The 21,400-nt window shown below is 41.6% G+C and overlaps 1 protein-coding gene across 1 annotated transcript in view; it reads right to left on the reverse strand.

Annotated features, from left to right (window-relative positions):
* Positions 1 to 21,400, reverse strand: part of LOC134624176 (protein NLRC3-like) — a 305,899-nt gene that overhangs the window by 175,527 nt on the left and 108,972 nt on the right. The gene's annotated exons all lie outside the window — the stretch shown is intronic.

Consider the following 21,400-nt stretch of genomic DNA (forward strand, 5'->3'; position numbering starts at 1 on the left):
GAGCTTTTCACTGTTTGGGTCAGCAGGTCATGTGATCAGTGTAGTGGCGGCACTCCGTCCCTATTTCACTCTTCTGTCCCACCTTTAGGAGTCAGTCCGGCAACATGCATTTGAAACGTGAGCAAGTCCAGGCTCTTTTCTTGCAAAAAAGATGTTTATTGAAACTTTGAATTTACATGGCAAGACTCGGTCAAAAAAACTGTGTTGCTTCCAGCTTATCTGACTCCCCAACTACGTAACTACAGTGCGCCGGAAGCCCCAAAATATTAAAAAGCGCATTAGAATGCCGCACTTCTATATTCTTATACCTTTAACAAAGAGTACTTTGAAATTAACTAGAAATTATATTCTTAACATCAAACATGTATATTTCTCCTCTAATTATTTTACCAGTACCAATAAAATTAACCTTTAACTGGCTCTTACATCATCCAGCCCCTAATTGGTTAGGTGGGAGAACTAAACAATTACTAACCTACACATTAATCATTAAGAGCCAACCTAATTGTAATGTCCATGAACAAACATTCTTTCTCTTCATCGCTCAGATGAAGCCTCCTCCAGAAGACACAACTTGTTAACGGGTCTTTCCAGGATGTTGCTTTTAGTTTTTACTTTCAATGTTCGGACTGTTCCACTTGAGTCTGGCAACGTCTCAACCACTCTCCCCATGAGCCAGGAGTTGCGTGGAGAAGAACTGTCCACCAGCAGCACAAGATCTCCGACCATGAAGTTTCTTCTCGGTTTCAGCCACTTCTGGCACTCTTGCAGGAGTGGAAGATATTCACGAGTCCATCTGGTCCAAAACAAATCTGCCAGATATTGAACCTGTCTCCATCTTCTTCTGGTGTATGCATCATTTTTGTTGAAGACACCTGGAGGCATGAGGGGCTGTGACTTAAGCAACAACAGATGGCTCGGAGTTAAAGCTTCAATGTCATTTATGTCATCTGAGACGATTGTGAGAGGTCTGCCATTAATGATGCTTTCAATCTCACACATTATCGTATGAAGACAATCTTCATTTGGCACTTGTTCCTTCAAGAGAGCGCTGAAAATTCGACGCACTGTTCGATTTTGTCTCTCCCAAACACCACCTTGATGTGAAGCAGCCAGGCTGTTAAAAATCCACTTTATACCTTTTGGTTGTAGGACTCTTTCTATTCTGTCGTTATCCAGTCTTTGCATGGCTTCCCTCAACTCCCTTTCCGCTGCCACAAAGTTTGTGCCATTATCTGACCTCATGATGGTAACTTGACCTCTTCTGCAGATCAACGTCGAATCGCATTGATACAGGAGTCTGTGTCAAGACTGTCTGCAACTTCAATATGTACAGCTCTGAGAGTGAGGCAGGTAAACATGACACCATATCTTTTGACAGTACCCCGGCCCCGCTTGACATCAAATGGGCCAAAGTAGTCAACACCAGTGTTCGTGAACGGAGGTTTGTCTGGTAGAAGACGGTCTTCAGGTAAGTCTGCCATCCTCTGTTCACCAACCCTTCCAGAAATCCTACGGCAAATTTGACATTTGTTGATTATCTTTCTAATTGCCGAATTGGCTTGTGGAATCCAAGTAAGTAAGTAAGTAAAATTTTATTTATATAGCACATTTCTAGATAAAAGATCACAAAGTGCTTCACAAGGTATAAAACAGAAGCAGTCCAAAGTTAACAAAATGCAATTCTAAAAAGATGTGTTTTTAGCTGTTTTTTAAAAGTAATCAATGAGTCTGCAGATCTTAAGTTCTGAGGAAGACAGTTCCACAGTCTGGCGGCCACAGTGGCAAAAGCTCTATCGCCCTTGGTTTTCAGCCTAGTATGTTGAATAACAAGTAGGCCCTGATCACAAGACCTCAGCGACCTACTAGGGACATAGGGCTGTAACAGTTCAATTATATAAGCTGGTGCTTGTCCTTGAAGAGCTTTAAATGTCAGAACCAGTATCTTAAAATGGACTCTAAATTCAACGGGGAGCCAGTGCAGCTGTATAAGCAATGGTGTTACATGAGAGTACTTAGATGTTTTTGTCAGAAGCCTTGCTGCAGCATTTTGGCCAATCTGCAGACGCTCCAGGGAGTTTTTGTTTAGACATGTAAACAGTGAATTACAGTAGTCCAATCGTGATGAAATGAATGCATGAATAACAATCTCCAGTTCAGTATGAGATACTATGGGGCTCAGTTTAGAAATGTTTCTTAAATGATAGATGCAGGACCGAACCAGAGATTTGACGTGAACGTCCAGGGTAAGAGCAGAATCAAAGGTTACTCCTAGGTTCCTGATAGAAGAATTCACAAATGTTGAGAGAGGACCAAGAGCATTCATTATGTTAGGTACATGTCTGTCTGGAGCACATACAAGGACTTCAGTCTTTTCTTCATTAAGTTGGAGGAAGTTGTCAGCCATCCAACCTTTGATGGTTTCTAAGCACACATTTAGAATCTGCAGCTTAGAAACATCTTCTGGTTTAAAAGACATATATAGCTGGATGTCGTCTGCGTAGCAGTGGTAGCGAATGTCCTCAAAGGGGCTCAAAACATGCTGGAGAGGAAGTAGATATATTAAAAACAATAAAGGCCCCAGAACGGAACCTTGTGGCACACCATAGGACAGGGACGTAGAAGATGACCTGAACTTAGAGACCGCCACAGAAAAGTTTTCATCTAGAAGATAGTTCGGCCCGTGAATCCATGAACCTCCTTCCAGCAGATCTTTTGGCTTTAAGCCTCTGCTTGCTTGATCTGCAGGATTTTCTGCCGATGTCACATACTTCCATTGCGATGGCTTGGTTGCTTCTCGAATCAGTGAAACTCTATTTGCCACGAAAGTTTTGAAGCGAGATGTTTCGCTATCAATGTATCTAAGCACAGTTGTGCTGTCCGTCCAGAAGACTGATTGTTGCAGAGGAACTTGAAGTTCTTCTCGCAGTAATCTGTCCATCCTCACTGAAATCACTGCTGCAGTCAGCTCAAGCCTAGGAATTGTGACTTGCTTGATCGGAGAAACTCTTGATTTCCCAACGAGAAAAGCGCAATGTCTCTTACCATGTCTATTTTCCATCAACAGGTAAGAGACAGTTCCATATGCGTAATCTGAAGCATCGGGAAAATGGTGCAACTGTGCAACAACGGTGCATCCGAAACCTGTAGGCTTTAGGCATCTACTCACATGGAAGCTGGAGAGGAGTACAACGTCTTCTTTCCATTTTTTCCAAACTTTTGCATGCTTTTCATTGATCTCCTTGTCCCAACAATGCTGCTCTTTACAGAGATCTTTCAACAAAAGTTTTGCAGGAAAGATGACTGGTGCTAGAAAGCCAAGAGGGTCATAAATTGAATTAATGACTGACAAAATGCCTCTTCTGGTCATTGGCTTGTCTTGCAACCTTATAGTGTAAGTGAAGGTATCTGTTTCTGTGTTCCACTGTACACCTAGAGTTCTCTCAACTGGCAAACTGTCATGCCTAAGATCCAGATCTTTCACCTCGTTGGCTCTGTGTTCTTCAGGAATTGACATCAACACTTTTCTACTGTTACTTGTCCATTTTGTTAATGTAAACCCTCCACTGGTACACAGAGCACGAAGTTCACTGCAGCCTTTTCTGTAGCTACACTTTTCAGACAGTCATCTACGTAGAAGTTGCACAGGACTGTCTGAACAGCTTCTGGAGATGCTTCTTCCTTGTGATCTTCTGCCGTTCTTCTTAGCGCATATGAGGTGACTCTTGATGAGGAAGTAGCTCCGAATAGGTGCACCATCATCCTATATTCCTTCATGGGCTCATCCAGCTTGCCATCTGGCCACCAAAGAAAACGAAGAAGATCAGCATCTCTTTCTGGTACATTGACTTGGTAAAACATTGATTCAATGTCTGCCATCAGCGCTACTGGCTCTTCACGGAATCTTAAAAGAACACCCACCAGCGTGTTAGTCAGATCCGGTCCCTGCAGTAACTCCTTGTTTAGAGACATATCCTGGTATGAAGCCGTACAGTCGAACATGATTCGCAACTTTCTCTTCTTCGGGTGATACACCCCATGGTGTGGTATATAGAACACTCTGTTGTCGTCACGGCTCAACTGATGGTCTGGCACTGGAACTGCATACCCCTTGGTGATGATGTTTTCCATGAAGCACTTATAATCTTCAAAAAACTGAGGATTCTTCTTAAACTTCCTGAACAAACATGCTATTCGCTGCTCCGCAACACAATGGTTGTTTGGCATTTGCAGATTCTCATTCTTAAGTGGCAATCCAATGTTATAGTGTCCATTTTCGAAGGTCGTTGTCTTTTCTACTGCTCGTAGAAACTGTTTGTCTTCTTGTGACATTTCCTCTTTGTCGTCATAATTACGTTCTGAAAAATCAATGTTATACTGTTGGACCAGTAGCTTCTCAACTTCCACTAAGGAGATTCGGCTTACTGAGAAATGTGGTTCTTTGTTTTCTGTGTCATTTAGTTCTTTTCTTATGGGTCCATTCACAACCCAACCAATGGTGGTCTTCACTGCATAAGGACCTCCATTTTGTCCATTAATGACACGCCATGGCTCCATTGCTTTTGCACAGTTGGCTCCTATAAGCAGGTCTACATTAGCCTCTATCTCTGGTAGCTTCATTTCACGTAGATAAGGCCACTTCTGAATGTCTGACTGCTTGGGTATGTTTCCACTACTCACAGGTATACTAGTGTGAGTGAACACCTTGGGTAAGTCAACGAACTTGGAATCTTCCAACCCACACACTTCCAGGTCTGATATAACAAAACTGTTCATGAGTTTCTGTTCTCCTGGCTTTTATTGACTCATGGTACTTAAAAGTATCCGTGTAGGCTGTCCTTTAACATTCAGTTTCCTTTGTAGATCTTCAGTGCAGAATGTTGCCGTGCTTCCAGGGTCCAAAAAGGCATATGTCTCTATATATTTATCACTCATTTCAGATTTGATCTTGACTGGTACTATAGAGAGCACACATTCCTCTTCTCCGGCCCCTGTAAGCCCACAAGTCTCTTGACTGACAGGAACTTGATTGAATTTTCAGTTTTAACGTTTGTTTCTTGTCTTTTGTTCTCGGCGGAAATGTTGGTGGCAAAACTGCTTCCTCGAAACTCCTTCTGTGCTGTATATCTTTCCTTTTGGTCAGTCTTTCCACTTGTCACTGCACGGTTGTCTGGGATATTACCAAAGAGTGGATCCATAGCTATTTTAGCCTGGCGGTCTATAAAGTTCACCAAATCTGCAAATCTTGCTCTTTTGCCCCTCTTTTCTTGGAGTTCAAATGCTTCTACATGCCACCGTTCTCTGGTTTTGTAGGGCAGCTTGGATATCACTGTTGGGTCTAAACTCAGACCCCGCTAATTCTAGAGACTTATTCCCGTGAAAGAAAAACAAGGCAACAGCAATCGATCGTTTTCACTTGCAAGGGAGGTATCGTCTTGTGTCTCACACGAAAATGACCCCGACGATGACCTCCTCCTGCTGCCTTTTATTGAGAGACAGTTCACACAAGAAGTAACGCCCACATAGTTCTAAGACAAAGCTTTGTATGCCATGTGTGAATTTCTATATGTAAGTAGGAATGTGTGTGTGTGTGTGTGTGTGTGTGTGTGTGTGTGTGTGTGTGTGTGTGTGTGTGTGTGTGTGTGTGTGTGTGTGACCTCCTGCTGACCAAAGGGTCGTAACCGCAGGAAGCTTACATCAAAAGACCTGTGATAAAACACTTCAACCTCGCACCCAGAACCTCGAGAATCTGGAGATGGGAGGAAAGAAAGAATTCCTTTCACAGAGTTAAAACAATGAACAAATGGTAAACATAAAAATGACAAATGTTTAACTATTCACTCTAACAATCACTGTGCGCAGATTGGTTGGATTATCCATCTCTTCCAAAAATTCAACATCCTCCATGGTGTTGCGACATCCAGTCAGGAACATAGCATAAGCATTTAATGCTTTTTCTTTTTTTCTTTAGGTCACGAGCAGTTGTGTAAGCATTTCACTGCATATCGTACTGTGTATGACTGTGTATGTGACAAATAAAATTTGAATTTGAATTTGAATTTGAATCATTTTTCACTTGCGCCCATTTGAGTGCTTTCTCAATGAATGCGCTTGCGATCCTTAGCTCATCTCCATAGTGCTTATGTAGCAACCGTCTGGCCTCGCGGTAACCTTTGCTAGGAGTCATGTGAACACAACTGCAAATTGGCTCCTGTGGTTCGCCAGCAGTGAACTGTTCCAAAAAATACAGCTTATCCTGATCGTTATCAGTCTTTTGCTCTACTGCATGTTCGAAGGCTCTTATGAAGGCCTTATACTGTAGTGCATCACCTTTACAAACAGGAATGTCCTTTGTTGGCAACTGAGCCAGCTGCTGCTGTTTCACAAGTAACTCAGTGATTGCATTCTCTTTCTGCATGACTGACAATAGATCATCACTTCTGTTAAAGTGAGCATTAAGCCCATGAGTGGAGACTGGATGAGACAGTTGTGGTACCTGTGAGTTTTGCACTTGTGAATTAGCATGACTACTCACATCAGCTTGTTGTGCGAGCATTATGCCAACTCTTTCCTTTTTAACTCCTCGACCTTGCGATCTTTGTATTGACACATAACTGCTCAGACCATCTTCAGATCTTTCATATTCTTTGAGCTATATATATTATATATTATTATATTATTATTATATATATATATATTATAGATAATTTTGCTTGACTTTCTGCTAATGCAGTCTCCAACTCTAACTCTTCCTTTTCCGCTTTGACTCTTGCTGTTTCAAGCTCAAGGTGTTGCCTAATCCTGGCCAACTCTAACTCAAGTTCTTACTTTTTCTTCAATGCTGCGGCTCGTTCCAGCAAGGCTGCGTGTTCTGCCTCCTGTTTAGCACGAGTGGAGGAAACTCTAGATGTTGTAGGTGCTCGGCTGACTTGAGACCCATGCGAGCTATGAACTGCATCCTTTCTAACTCCAACCTGTGATGCTCTGTCATCTGGGTTCACAGCTTCCTCCAAGTCATCTGTAACGTGCTCCTGCTGCTCAGCTTCATTTGGAATCATATGCTTATGATCCTCTGCTATCCATTTCTTTGTTATTTTCATAAATTCTGTTATTGATGCCATTTTGGGCTCAAACCAATTGTCCTGGTAAAAATTTTTTCTTCTTCAGACAAAAGGCTCATAACTTGGTTATTGTGACTGTGAAACTCATTCAGAGCCGATGCAAAGTCACTTTCCATCCTTTCATTCCCATTTTGAAGGTTCTGAGCATCACTCATCATTGTCTTTATCTCCTTTATTTTGCCTGTGATTGTTCCTAATGTTCGTCTTCTTAAGGCAATGAATCTTTGTAATTTTTCTTCCAAAGCCTTCTCTGTTAACTTACACGTTCTTCCCACCTCTCTTTCATCTGCCATCTTACAAGTTGCAGGGGTTTATTGGCTCAAGTTGCATGCACTATTTGTCTTCTCCTTAGATTTTTAAATAGACATAGTGTAGACCAGCTTCATAACGTGCCAAAAACTCCACATTGACTGCATCAAATCCTGTTTTACAACATGCAGTCCCACAGGCAGAGAGAGAAAAAAGAGAGCAGGGTTGACGACGGCACGAAGTTAAGTTTCACTTTCGTTTTCCACTAAACTTAACGAGCCGCCGAAAGACGTCCTTTTCCTCTTACAGCACGAAGTAATAAGAGAGTTTGTTACCTTCTTCTAAAGAATAATCCAAAGAATTATCCGGTTCTGTGCCAGCATCCTTAAGCAGCTCCTTTTATCTTACATTCCGCTAGGCTGCGCCCTTCCATCCGAGCGCCGTGCAGCCGATCCCCCACATATTGGTGAAGCGAGTTTTTTTTACTTTTGTAGTGGCGGCACTGCGTCCCTATTTCACTCTTCTGTCCCACCTTTAGGAGTCAGTCCGGCAAGATGCATTTGAACGCGAGCAAGTCCAGGCTCTTTTCTTGCAAAAAAGATGTTTATTGAAACTCTGATTTTACATGGCGAGACTCGGTCAAAAAAACTGTGGCCGTTTATCAATGCCCAAGTACGCGAGTACGTACTCGCGTTCTCGGTGAGTACGTACCCGCCGAGAACGCACGGGAGTACGTACCTGCCGAGAACGCGAGCACGGACTCGTGGGCCGTTTCTCAATTCTCAAGTACGCGAGCACGGGCTCGTGATTCGTACAGTCGGAACACCAGCGTGCGTGATGATGTCACAGGTCCGGAGTTTTTACTGCCGTCCCCTCTTAATTTAACTGTGAGTAACATGTTATGAAGCTTAACTTTAATCACAGCCAAACCGATTTACTCAGGAACAACTAAAACACTGAAATAAACCAAACATTAACATTTAGAAGTGATCTAAGTGACTTATATATCATTTTTAACCTCAGTAGTGAAACATCTATTAATAACAATAGTGTACATGTACATACGTGTACATACCTTAATAAAAACAAGCAGGTGAGGTGTTAGAACGCTTTTATTTCTATTCTAGTGGACACTCAATACTATAGACAGCTGCTGGAGTTTCTGTAACCTGAGTAGTGAGAAGACCGCGAGCGGTTTTGGGGGGGGGGGGGGGGGGGGGGGGGGGGGGTTGGAAACGATGTGCCGGGAGTCCGCTGTTGAGTTTTGGACGAAATGCATTCTGGGATATTTAGCTGTCCCAAGTCTACACCGATGCATGCTCGATAAAATGGGCGGATCGAGAACACATCCGGGAACGCAAGTACGCACAAGTACGCATATTGATAAACGCCCACTGTGTGCTCACAGCTAAAGGCTGCAGTCAGCTGTGCGTCTTTCACACAATGATCCTTTAATAAACACTCAGAGCTCCATGTTGATGAAGCAGTCATGTGTGAGCTTCTGTGCTGACATGTTGACAGTGTGACCTCAGAGCTTCTACTGAGCCATAATGGTTTTTGAATGGCACAACAAACTGTAACTACGAATGTGTACAACATGATTCATGAGTGTAAACTAAGATTTATGATGTGTATTCCATGATGGTACTGTAGTATTGGGATATTAGACTTAATTCTTAAATTTACAGATTTTTCAATGGACTTTGATGGCAGCATATTTTACTTTTGCAGTGACTGAAGGATAACCCCCCGTTGTACCGTAGAGCCGACAGTCTGCTGCAGGACCCTGAATGCATCATTAGTGTACAGGTTACTCTCAGGCAGGGACGATTCTAGAATCAGAGCTTTGGGGGTGCTGAGCACCCAGAAAGCTGCCCAGCCAGGCACGATAAACCTGTCTCTGTCAGTTCCTGCATCCTTAAATGTTGTCCTGAGTTCCTTCTGACTGTCTCCTTGGTGCATTTAAACCCTGTTCCTCCCTGTCCTCATCGTCTGTTGTCTTCATCTCCATTATCAGTCATCATAATTTTACCATCTCTGTGCAAGTCTGCAAATTTCTTTATTAAATCATAAGATTCTTAAATTCAACAAGTCTCTCTGTGCCTGGGTCCTCGTCACGAAACATGACATCACTGTTTTGTACATTTTAACACAATTAAATCCCCACATTTGTGAAAGAAAAGCAAAACACTTTTTTGAAAAGTCTGTAACAAAACCATCAAATCTGATAAAGGTTATTTAAATGCTGCTAAAGTCGACTACTGCTAAAGAAGAATGGATTGGAATTTGAAAAAAAAAAAAACCATATCCTAACCTTAATTACTGGGGGAGAATAATGAATGATGCTCATAGTGAGTAAAAAGTAAACTGAGTGCATTTTTTGGACAGAGATTCACTTTTAATGTGTATGTATAATACAATACAGATACATAAAAATACACTCCAAAAATAGAAGAGTCCTTGAAATGTACAAAATATTATTAAAAAAATTGAAAAATTGAGACACCTTGGCCTCTGGTACAATGTATACAATGTATGAAAAGATCTTTAGTGCAGATACTACTATGGCTCTGCAGATTTTTTCTTTTCTTTTAACCTATGTCGCCTCACCTTGAGGTTTGCAAATCTGTCTATCACATTTTGGTGGTCAAGTCTCTCAAGCATCTCTTTCTCAACTGACATCACAGCCAGGTGCTGGAGTCTGCTTTGACCCATGGTCCTTCTCAGCCAGGTATGGAGCTGACTCAAGACACTAAAAGACCTTTCACAGCTACAGCTGCTAACTGGGTTTGTTAGGGCAACATGAATAACAGTTTTCAGTGTGGGGAAGATCTGATTATCCAGACGATTGTACAATGTTAACATATCTGGGATCGCACCAGCCTCACTCTTGAGCTTAAAAAGGTTTTTGGCAACCATGACTTCCTCTGACTGAAGTTCAATATGGTAATGCAGTGCCAGGGCTGACAACCCAGTTTGTTTTGCAGATTCTGTACAACAGCTTTAATATAGGGAGAACACAACTTCCAGATTGTATGAGTAAAATTAGTTGGGTTTTTTTCTTTGCCAGTTTAACAGTTTCTGTTTTGCCTGTTAGTATTCCCTGTCTGTTTTCTTACCTGGTTCTTCCTGATCTTGTACTTTCTCCTCATGTTCTCCTCTTTCCTCTCTCCCTCTTTGGACTGACAATCACACACAAATAGATTGTATTCAATTAGATTAAATAAAATACTATTAAGAGCACTAATAAAAAAAGTCCTCTCTCAGTGTACTTTCAACCAAAAGGCAAATAACCAAACCACATGTACATCTAATAAAGGATATAAATACTGAAACACTGATCCAACATTATCCTTTATTGAGGGATAATTTGATCCTACACTTTTACCTGAATGTGGCTCCTTTTTTTGAAAAAACTTCCTCATATCCATTATGAACCTGGCTATCTCTCTGCACACACACACACACACACACACAAACAACAGGAGTTATAAGGTTAATGGGCATCCAGTCAGTTAGCTAGTTAGTACCTTGGGTTTAATATCGGCACATGCACATATGACAAAATAAGCAGCTTCTCTCATTACATTTCAAACAGGACAGTGGTAACAACAGCAGGCTACGGACAATGTTAACTTTTAGATTTTAAATAGGCTGTATACATTTCAATGGGAGCAACAGGAGGGTCAAATATCGCTGATTTTACTACAGAGTAGGACGGATTGTAGGGTAGCAAACATAGTCGGGAAACACGTTTTCAACACAGCAGGTTACCTGGTGTAATGTTTTTCAGCTAAAAAGAAACATGGCCTGACTCCTACCTAACTATATAAAGAGTAACTGAAGGTTAAATGCAGCTAATATGTCCTGTTTTAAGGCAGGCACTCCACCTCCGCTCCGCTGAGTCTCAGCCACCATCGCTCTGGCAGCAACGGAGCTAGAGCCAGAGTGGGGGCGAGCTGGAACAAACCATTTTGGGAGGGGGGAGGGGTTATCTATAGTTTTGTTGTTAAAATGTTCCATCTCAATTACGTACTGTATGCTTTTTATATTTTTAGTAGTGTGTCCTACAAACAGCAAATATTGTCAAAAAAAAGTTAGAAATCTTTGGGGGTGCTTTGATTCATTTTGGGGGTGCTGAAGCACCCCCAAAAATGGGCTAAAATCGCCCCTGGACCATCACCTCCTCTGTCTCCACCCGCCTGCAGGCCTTCACCTCCTCATTCATCCACAGTCTGCCTCCCTCTGCTCCATCAGCTGACATCCTCTGTACAACTACCTGCTGTGTGCACATCTTTGATTTCTTCTTCTTTGTATCCTGCAAAGCTCAAACTTCACTATAATACAAAGACATTTCAGACACGCTGCACTGAGTGAAAGATAACAGCAGTGACCTAAATGAGTCTCCAGCGTATTCAAATAGATTTTCTGTGAAGCATTAAAATCAAACTTTTGTTTCTCGTCCTTTCAGTTTTGTGCTCGTGCTGTTAGTCTGAGAAGTTCCTTGTTTGAAGTCAGCTCAGGATCATAAAGACTTCAGATCTATTTGATGCCTGAGTAACTTCCATACGCAGAAACATCTGGATCAAATCCACACTGAATGTTTCTGTGACACATTTAAAGAAGTCTGTGTTGTTCACAGTCGTGCTTGTACAGAGTGCTGACAGCTGACAGGACCTAACAGGAATAATGTGTCTGTGCTGAATGAGACACTAACATAACACATGATGATGAGTCTGTGATGGAAACACTGGTTCTTTCAGTCACTGGTGTCCTCACTCCAGTCCATGTCAGCTGGAACTAATGATTTGGATCTTAATTGTGTGAATGTTGTTGGATCTGTTTACATATTTGATTAAAAACAGTTTTATCGAACGTGATCCTTTCATATTTTAATAAGTGTTCATTGTTATTATATGTCGCGCTGACCTAGTAGGTGTGGCTGTTACTCTTCTCTTCCTCCTGCTCTGTGCTGCTGCTGATTAGGCCTGGTGTGCTGAATTGGAGCAATCAAGGGCGGGTGTGCCTAGTAGACCTTAAAATGCATGCAGCAGTCATTTGACCTGGTTGTGACATACTGAGAGGACAGCAAACAAAGCACAATCCACTTTCCACTGTGAGGAAGACTTTGAGCTAGACGGGCTATCGGTAAGCTCTTGGACTCGTATTTGCTGCTTATATGTTTGGGAACTATGGAAGCTCAATTGTGGAAATGTATTTATGCTTTGGGAAATAAGTTTAAAAAAAATATTGTGGCGAGCTCAGGAAAGGAGGAGACAGAGGTTTCGGTTGGTCTTGCTTCCGCCAGCTAGCCGGGAGCACAGCCGTTTATTTAACTTTGCAGAGGAACACTGGCGCGAGCCCTCTGCTCAGCGCGGCAACAACACAAAAAGGCGCTCTCTCACCGGAAACACACACAGAGGGAGCGTCACATGTTACCATGACAACGTAACAACAAACAGAACTGTAAACAGAACTACAAAACAGAACATAAATGACAATAACAAAACCCCAAACAGCCCTGGCCCGCTACAATATTGATATTAAAATGAATGTTTAAGTTTGAATAAATTGTTTATGTAGACAGTGTTTCCCACATTTATGTTAGCTAATACTAAAAATAGCTATCCCAAATTGTGGTGGATTTTTGTTTGATATGTATAACTATGTAACTATATACACTATATATCTATGCGCACTGAACATATATATTTTAACTTTCATGTAGAGTCTTAAGCACAAGACATTTTGCTTCACCGAGGTTTATTAAGTTGGTACTGTAACAGGGCAGTTAATGTAGGGGGAGAGTTCTCTTGAATAATTTACTTAATATTTAATTAATTTAACATCTTTAATGCAGCACAACCAAAACAGTAACATTGTAATAGAGATCCTGAACACATCACGATAAAATACCATACAAAGTGTACACACACACACACACACACACACACACACACACACACACACACACACACACACACACACACACACACACACACACACACTTTGAACCCACACTGAAGTGTTTTTAAGCATGTAACCTGTGTATTATATGTTATAAGATTGTGCCACTTGCTGAATAAGATTTAATAATTAGGATTAATGTGTGACCTTTGACCGTGTCATGACCTACTGCGATAAGCCAGAGCAAGGGGTACTCAGAGTCCTGACTGGCCTTTGGCCAAGACCTTGGCCGTTACCTGACCCCAGCAGCTGTGCGGGGCGTGTGGGAAAGTTACCCAGCAGCAGGGGGCGGCGATACTGGTCCCTATATTAGGGGACCAGAGGACGCCCCCAGAGCTCTTTTTCCTCCTGCTGCTGCTACCTGTCCGTCTCTGTGTTGCTCTGCTGTCTGTGCTTAAGGCTGTACACCCCGGGGTTTTGCTTTGCTTGCTTTCTGCTATGTAATTCTCTTGCTAAATGTCTGTATGTATTTTTCCTGCTGTTCATACGATTCAGTGTATTAAACTCTGTTCCAAGAATTCTACTCTTTTACAGAGCATCTTTTTGAGTTTCTTGATTTTAATTGGATTTGGATCTCCACATCGTTGGTGGGAGAAGGTTATCAGAATGGCTTCAAAATTTGCGACCACAAAATCCTTGGTTAAATCTTAAAACTAGTATATGTTTGGTTTAATTTAAGGAAAATAATTCTTTGTAAAAGAAAATCCTTGGTTAAAGTCTCTATTAAAATATTTGCAAACTCTAAAATGTATGCTTTAAAAATGTAATTGTTTATAAAAAGTATAAAATGCAAGGTAGACACATTTTGTGTACTTAAGAACCACAGTTTATTTCAACTTCGTTGTTTGAAATTACTCAGCTCTGTGATTTAAAAACCAATGAATGTAAAACTAACTTAAACTGGGTTCAATGATAGTTTAGACAAAAGTACTTAGCCTTAGCTATGATAAATGGCTTTACTGAAGTGTATATATTTTTTTTATGTATTCTGTATAATGCATTTAATTTATCTGAATGATTAATGAAATGTTCTTTATTTTTGTGTTTAAAGGTTTTTCACCTATCTAACTACCTTATTGACTGCATGAACCTGAAACTGGTCAAAAATAAATTTGAGTGAAATTCAAAGTCTGGTCTTTTTTCAAGTGTGGGCACCTCACAGACAGAGAACACTTGACATTATAAGATGGTGTAAGATGGCGCCGGTGTGCGTGGCTCGCCGTCCACAGCTGTCGGATCCACTTTTGCTCTGCGTGTTTTTATTGTTTTTGTCACTTTTATTGAACCACGCTGACTCTCTACTGACATACGATCATGAAACTCTGTTAAATATTCGGACTAGCGCTGATGGACTTTTTTCCACCTGCACTACTATCTGTAGTCCCGCATCACCTGGATTACAGCCCGACCCCATCTCATAAGAAGAAGCGCTTTAAACGCAGCGGGCTGTTGGTGAAACTGAAACCATATTTAGCTCTTTCATCTGGCAGAGACAGTTTCCAATGCACTCTGGCGGAAATCCGACCTTTGCACCGGCGTTTCATCTCACGTCGCTTCCTGGAACCTATCGGCACCTGGCTGGTACCTGTGGTCAGCTCTGTTGATCCAGCGTCCCCGCCTTCTCTCACCTCGTCTTCGCTGCGGTGAATCTGCGGCCACTGAAACCGGTTCCCTGGATGGCTGTCACCGGTCTGATGGACCAGGATCACCCTTGTTAACGGTCGTTAGCAAATAAAAGGTTCATATTGAAGGATTTCCTCTGTGTGACAGAAACCTGGATAAGTGACGGTGAGTTAAGCGCTTTCTCAGAACTATCACCGCCAAACTGTTGGTATTTTAACTCAGCGAGGACGACGGGCCGAGGTGGAGGAGTGGCCACAGTTTACAGAAATACTTTTCACTGTCGCCAACTGTCACCTGTCACTGTCTCCAGTTTGGACCTGAGTATGTTTGAGCTGGGTCATCCTGTTCTCTGTGCGCTGATCTACCGTCCACCTAAATATAACAGCAGCTTTGTTCATGACTTCTCTGAGTTCTTGGCTGAAATAATGACAAAGTAGGACAAAGTTTAATCCTGGTGATGTGAGTATTCATGTGTGTTGTCCTACTAAACCACTGGCAAAGGACTTTTTAAACCTACTTGATGCTTTTAATGTGTTGCAGTCTGTCACTGGTCCCACTCATAAACATGGACACACTCTGGTTTTGTCTCATGGTTTACCTGTTTATGATCTTCAAATTTATGTCGTCTTTTCTGAGCCTGTATTCTTTGAAACTTCTCTTCCCTGTAATATCTCTACTTGTGTCCTCCTACTGCTTCTCGCATGTTTAAACCATCAAGTGCCGCCCAGTTTTCTACCCTTTAGTAAGGCCTTTAATGTTGATTCAGAGCTCTCAGCTTGTGCTGACACTGAGGAGCTGACTCCAAAATTTTTCTCTACTTGTGAAAACTGTCAGGTTAGGGCTGTGTGCAGGCAGGAGTGGAAGTAGAAGGACCCAATGTGCAGACACTTGGAGGCGGAAAGTAACTCAGAACTCAGCTTTCATTGCTGGATGGCAAAAACGTGGCAAAAGGTAACAAAAATCCAAATAAACTTACATGAACAGGCAGACGGAACACACAGCATAAATGAGAGTAGATCACAACACAGACACCAAGAAACACAGGGCTTAAATACACAGAGGGAGCAATCAGGGAATGGGTAACAGGAGGGAAACACAGCTGGGGCAAATCAGGCCTAACGAGACAAAGGAAGCAAAACCAGACACATTAACATCAGACATGGACTTTCAAAGTAAAACAGGAAACATAACAGACTCACAGGCAGGCACTATAACAAAGGGAACGGAGACGTGGGATCAGGGCAGACACAGACACTGACTGGACGTGGGGATACAGCAGACAGGGGAGACAGCAACTATGGAACAGACAGAAAACCAGAACACTAAAACTCTAACCAAACCCCACCCAGAGAACCTAAACTAAGAATAATCCTAAAACCCATAAAGCAAAGCTAGAATATAATGAAATAACAAAATCAAAGAACCAAAAACACAAAACACTGGGTCGACGGCCCAGGGACCCTAACAGAAAACATTCTGGATACTGTTGCTCCTCTGAAGGTCAGGCGGCCTGAATCGAAGTCTGAGCCTGAACGACATCATTCTGCAGGAAAGCAGAACGCAGATGGAAAAAGACAAGCTACAAGTGTCTTATGATATCTTCAGAGATCGCTGGCATAAATATCAGAAAACTGTTAAGAACCAGATATCCGCCTATTTTGCAGGTGTTATTAAGCACAGCCATAAGCCCCGTGTCTTATTTAGTATTTTAAACTCTGTTCTTAACCCTCCCCAACCCAACTGCACACAAGGTTCTGCTGAAACTTGTGAAGCTTTTTTAAGTTTCTTTGTGGACGAGATTTTATCTATTAGAGCACATATTTGACCCCATCTTATGACCCTTCTGTTATTTTTACGCCTTTAGCAGTTTTTAACCATTTTGAACCCGTGTCTCTGTCGTATCTGGTAAAATTGTCACCCAAATCAAGTCTGGCTCTCCCACTGATGTCCTTCCCCCTCGCTTTTAAAGAAGTTTGGACCTATTGGACCTTATATTCAAAGGTTTATAAACAGCAGCCTGACTTTAGGCGATGTACCTTTTAAACAGGCAGTGGTCCAGCCTCTGCTGAGACACCCTGGCTTGGATGCCTCTTTGACCCCCTCAGGCCTATTTTAGAAGTCTTAAGGATATCAGAGCATGGCTGGCTCTGAATGTTTTAAACTTTAATGAAAAGAAGACCGAGGTCATTATATTTGCGCCGAGTGGACCTGGTGTCCCTCCATCTGACTTGGGTCCTCTTACATCCTGTGTCAAACCAATTGTCACCAACCTTGGAGTAAAATGTGACACAGCTCTTAAAATGGACAAACAGGTAAATACAGTGGTGAGAAAAAGCTTTTTTCAGCTGAGGCAGCTCTCTAAAATTAAACCTTTTATTTCTTTTCGTGACTTGGAGAGAGTTTTGCCCACATCTGTGACCACTCGCCTTGATTATTGTAATGGACTTTATATTGGTATTGATCAGGCTTCACTATCACGCTTGCAAATGGTCCAGAATGCTGCTGCTCGCCTGTTGACAGGGACACGTAAACGTGAGCACATTACCCTGTTCTTGCCTCCTTACACTGGTTTCCATTTTAGAATTCATTTTAAATGTTATTGCTTGTTTTTAAAGTTTTAAATGGCTCCTTCTTACCTGTCAGACCTTCTACACCGATACACTCCACAAAGGTCTCTCATCTGACCAGTCACTCCTTGCTGTCCCCATGTCGAGACTGAAACACAGAGGGGACCGAGCTTTCACTGTTGTGGCCCCCAAACTATGGAACAAACGGCCCCTCCGTGTTAGGTTGGCCCAACACTTGAAATGTTTAAATCACTTTTAAAAACACCTTTTTTCAAAAGCTTTTTAGGAGTCGTACCAGAGTCAGTTTGTAGTCAGTTTGTAGTCAGCTGTTGGCCACTCTTAATGCTTTTATTTTGTTAATCTTATTGTTTATTTTACTCATGTTTTAATATTTAATTTACACACTGATTTATTTATCTTCTTTTTCATTTATGTATTTATTGTATTTATAATAATTTCATTGTTTGCTTAATGGATGGTTTTTAACTGCTATCTCTGTTTTATTATTGGAAGCACTTTGGTGACGTTGTTGTTTTTAAAGTGCTGTATAAATAAAGTTGGATTGGATTATGGGCTGTAACAGGCTGACTATGTTACAGAGGATTTCATCCTTTGTCCATCAGGACAGTCAGACAGAAATCTGCTTCCTGTTCCCAGTGTGAGCGTTTGTCAGCCTCACTGATGGAGGACGGCTCTCTCACAGTGTGCAGACATGTTTAATGAGTTACTGCTAACAGTCACAGTTCATCGCAGCAGCTGTTTAATATGGACGTGAAAGAATCAGAGATCCAACATGTCCTCTGATCTGGACCCACAGCAATGATCACTGATCACAGAGTCTGTTACACAGACTGACCGTTCTGTGGTCAAACATGAAAAGGCATCAACGTGACCTCTGACCTTTATCTACAGTGTTTCAGTCTATTTGAACTTTTTACATTGAACCTCATGATCACTGTGATAACATGTGATCATTCAGCCCCACGAGTTCATGGATACACTGGAGGAAATGCATCTTTATTAGAAGGACCAGACCTCAGACCTCACACTTCCTTTCTTCTATTTGTCTGAAAATGAGACGTCAACAGCATCACAAACATTAATGTTTAAAGCTTCCACGTGGTTTACATTTCCTCCATGGAAACAGGAAGTGCTGCTTTTAATTTGAAAACACATTTAAGGATGTGGAAAAGTACAAATCTGGCAGCTTTTGTTGGACAGGAAGTCGGTAATGTGTCTGTGTGACAGCTGTGGAAGCACAGGAGCAATGTCTGTGGGAAAATCCACAGACTCTGTACCACTCGGACATGTTTGAAGGAGGTTTTTCACAATAAAATCCAAGATTCAGTTTAAATGAAACGTCCTTCACCTTGTAAGGAAACATTTTGTGGACACGATGGTTTTCCAGCTAAGAAAGTTAGTCCAGTGAGAGACGGCAGGAGGAGCAGAGGTCAAACAGATGTGAACAGGACACACTGGTGTGTTTCATCTCCACACACAGACAAACCACAGCAACACTGACTCCACACTCAGCCTCCCAGTGACCGTGAGCTTACCCGTGCCACCCTCTGTGGACCCCCCTGTGTCATGTGATGGTGATACAGGACGTTTTCCACACCCGGCTCCACACTGAGTCCTGGCTTCAGTGGGTGAGTCCATCCAGCAGAGACGTGGAGACACAAAGAGCTGCTGGACAGTTTCAGGTGTTCAGTTCAGGTTCATGGTTGTCCACTAGAACCTGATGTAGAAGCTGCAGCATGGAGCTACCACAAGGGACTGTGAGGCATAATCGCGTGCATTTGATTCCTTTAACTGCACCAGTGCAGGACCCTGCTAATGTGCCTGTGTTGCAGAAACCACAAACACCCAGTGTGATCCCTGCTACACCTGTCAGAACCAAGTCAGGGAGGGCAACAGTTAAACCTAAAAAGTTAGATCTGTAAGAGGAAAAAGGGTTGTTGTTATATAATTGTGTTTTAATGGTTTTGTAGCGTGAAATGAATCAAAAACAGTTGTCAAAAAAAGAAGGGAGAAATGGGAAATACAAACAAAAGGTTAAAAATGTGATGCAGTTTGTTTGCCAGATGTTTCTGTCTTTGAGAAAGAAGAAAAATCAAAATCCACTCGAAAGTTCTGTCCTGAGACAAGAAATATTCTGTTTTTGTTTAAAAGGGGAGATGTGGTGTATTCATAATTGGCCCTGGTACATTTGTTGTATGGGCTGTATGTGTTTATTGTTCGATTGTGTAATTACGTGTTACGGCAATGCATGCCGGGAGGCGGTAATGCATTGAGTAGTGATGGCCAAATGAAGCTTTCTGAAGCACTGAAGCTTGTATTGAAAAACGGTTCATTACTCGAAGCTTTTCAACACAGTCCTCTCTGGTGACATCTGGTGGCCAAAAATATGAAGAGCAGCTTGAATCCACAAAATAAAACCAACTGCTTCATAATGATTGCCCACTCTACAGAGTGGAACTCTGTCTCATATTGGGCTGCTGTTGTGTTGCTTTGAACGCGTATTTTTTGGTGTTAAAAAATGTAGTTTATTTGTTTAATAAATTATTTTGACCAGTAAACTTTCTTTGTTTGAACATGCACCATGGTTTGGTCTTTCTTTGCTTGTGACTTCTTGATGTTGGTAAATACAATAATTGAAAAATACCACGTTACATATAACATACATATAATAATGCACATTATGCAGTATGCTTCTGCTGTGAGGTCCTGCCTCCATGTACTTATGCAGTTAATCTCTAGACGGGTATATTTATAAATAATATTATATTAGGGAAATTTTCCTATACATATTTTTGACCTGGGGGTAGAATTGATTGTGAAATGGAAAGGGAAAATGCTTATGAACTTGCAAATTAATAACATGATGCATTTAAGGAAACCCTTTTTCATTTTTATTTAAGAAGAAAATTAGTTCCACTGTGCGATGGCCTCTTCTGTTCCTTTTCGTGGAGATAATTTCTCCTGCCTTAAGGAAAATCCCTTCACATGGAACAGAAGAGGCTGGAGTGCAGAAAAACTGGTAGAGATGCAGTTATGGCTCCACAAACTATCGGCTAAAGAGAATAAATAAATTAAATTGCTGCACATTTTGTAGACTAACATTGTAAGATTATTTTTTAAAATAAAATATATCTTTTTATAACATTAAATGTTACGAGTCAAATGGAAGTTATTTACTGATATTTATATTATGAAAAGCAGATTTTTTACATTTTAAGTTTTTCCCGTTTTCAGATAAAATAAAGACGCACAAAACAAAAGCAAACAGCCAGAACACAAAGCTGGAAAACCCACCCGATTGACCAGAATCAACTCAAAATACTCCCACACAACAGAACCAAATCTCTCAGTAGAATGATCAGTGGTTCACTATCTGCCACCATCAAAACACTCCACAAATCCCGCAAATGATTCACTTCCTTCCATTTGAATCAGGTACCGAAGCAGTTGCGTGCGTAATAAAGCTTCGGACGTCACTGGTCACGTGACTTTTGCCAAACGAAGCAAGCCTCGACACAGTGGCCGTTTATCAATGCCCAAGTACGCGAGTACGTACTCGCGTGCTCGGTGAGTACGTACCCGCCGAGAACGCGAGCACGGACTCGTGATTTGTACAGTCGGAACACCAGCGTACGTGATGATGTCACAGGTCCGGAGTTTTTACTGCCGTCCCCTCTTAATGTAACTGTGAGTAACATGTTATGAAGCTTAACTTTAATCACAGCCAAACCGGTTTACTCAGGAACAAATAAAACACTGAAATATACCAAACATTAACATTTAGAAGTGATCTAAGTGACTTATATATCATTTTTAACCTCAGTAGTGAAACCTCTAATAATAAAAATAGTG

Source organism: Pelmatolapia mariae, linkage group LG3_W (assembly GCF_036321145.2).
Source record: "Pelmatolapia mariae isolate MD_Pm_ZW linkage group LG3_W, Pm_UMD_F_2, whole genome shotgun sequence".
Classification (NCBI taxonomy): Eukaryota; Metazoa; Chordata; class Actinopteri; order Cichliformes; family Cichlidae; genus Pelmatolapia; species Pelmatolapia mariae.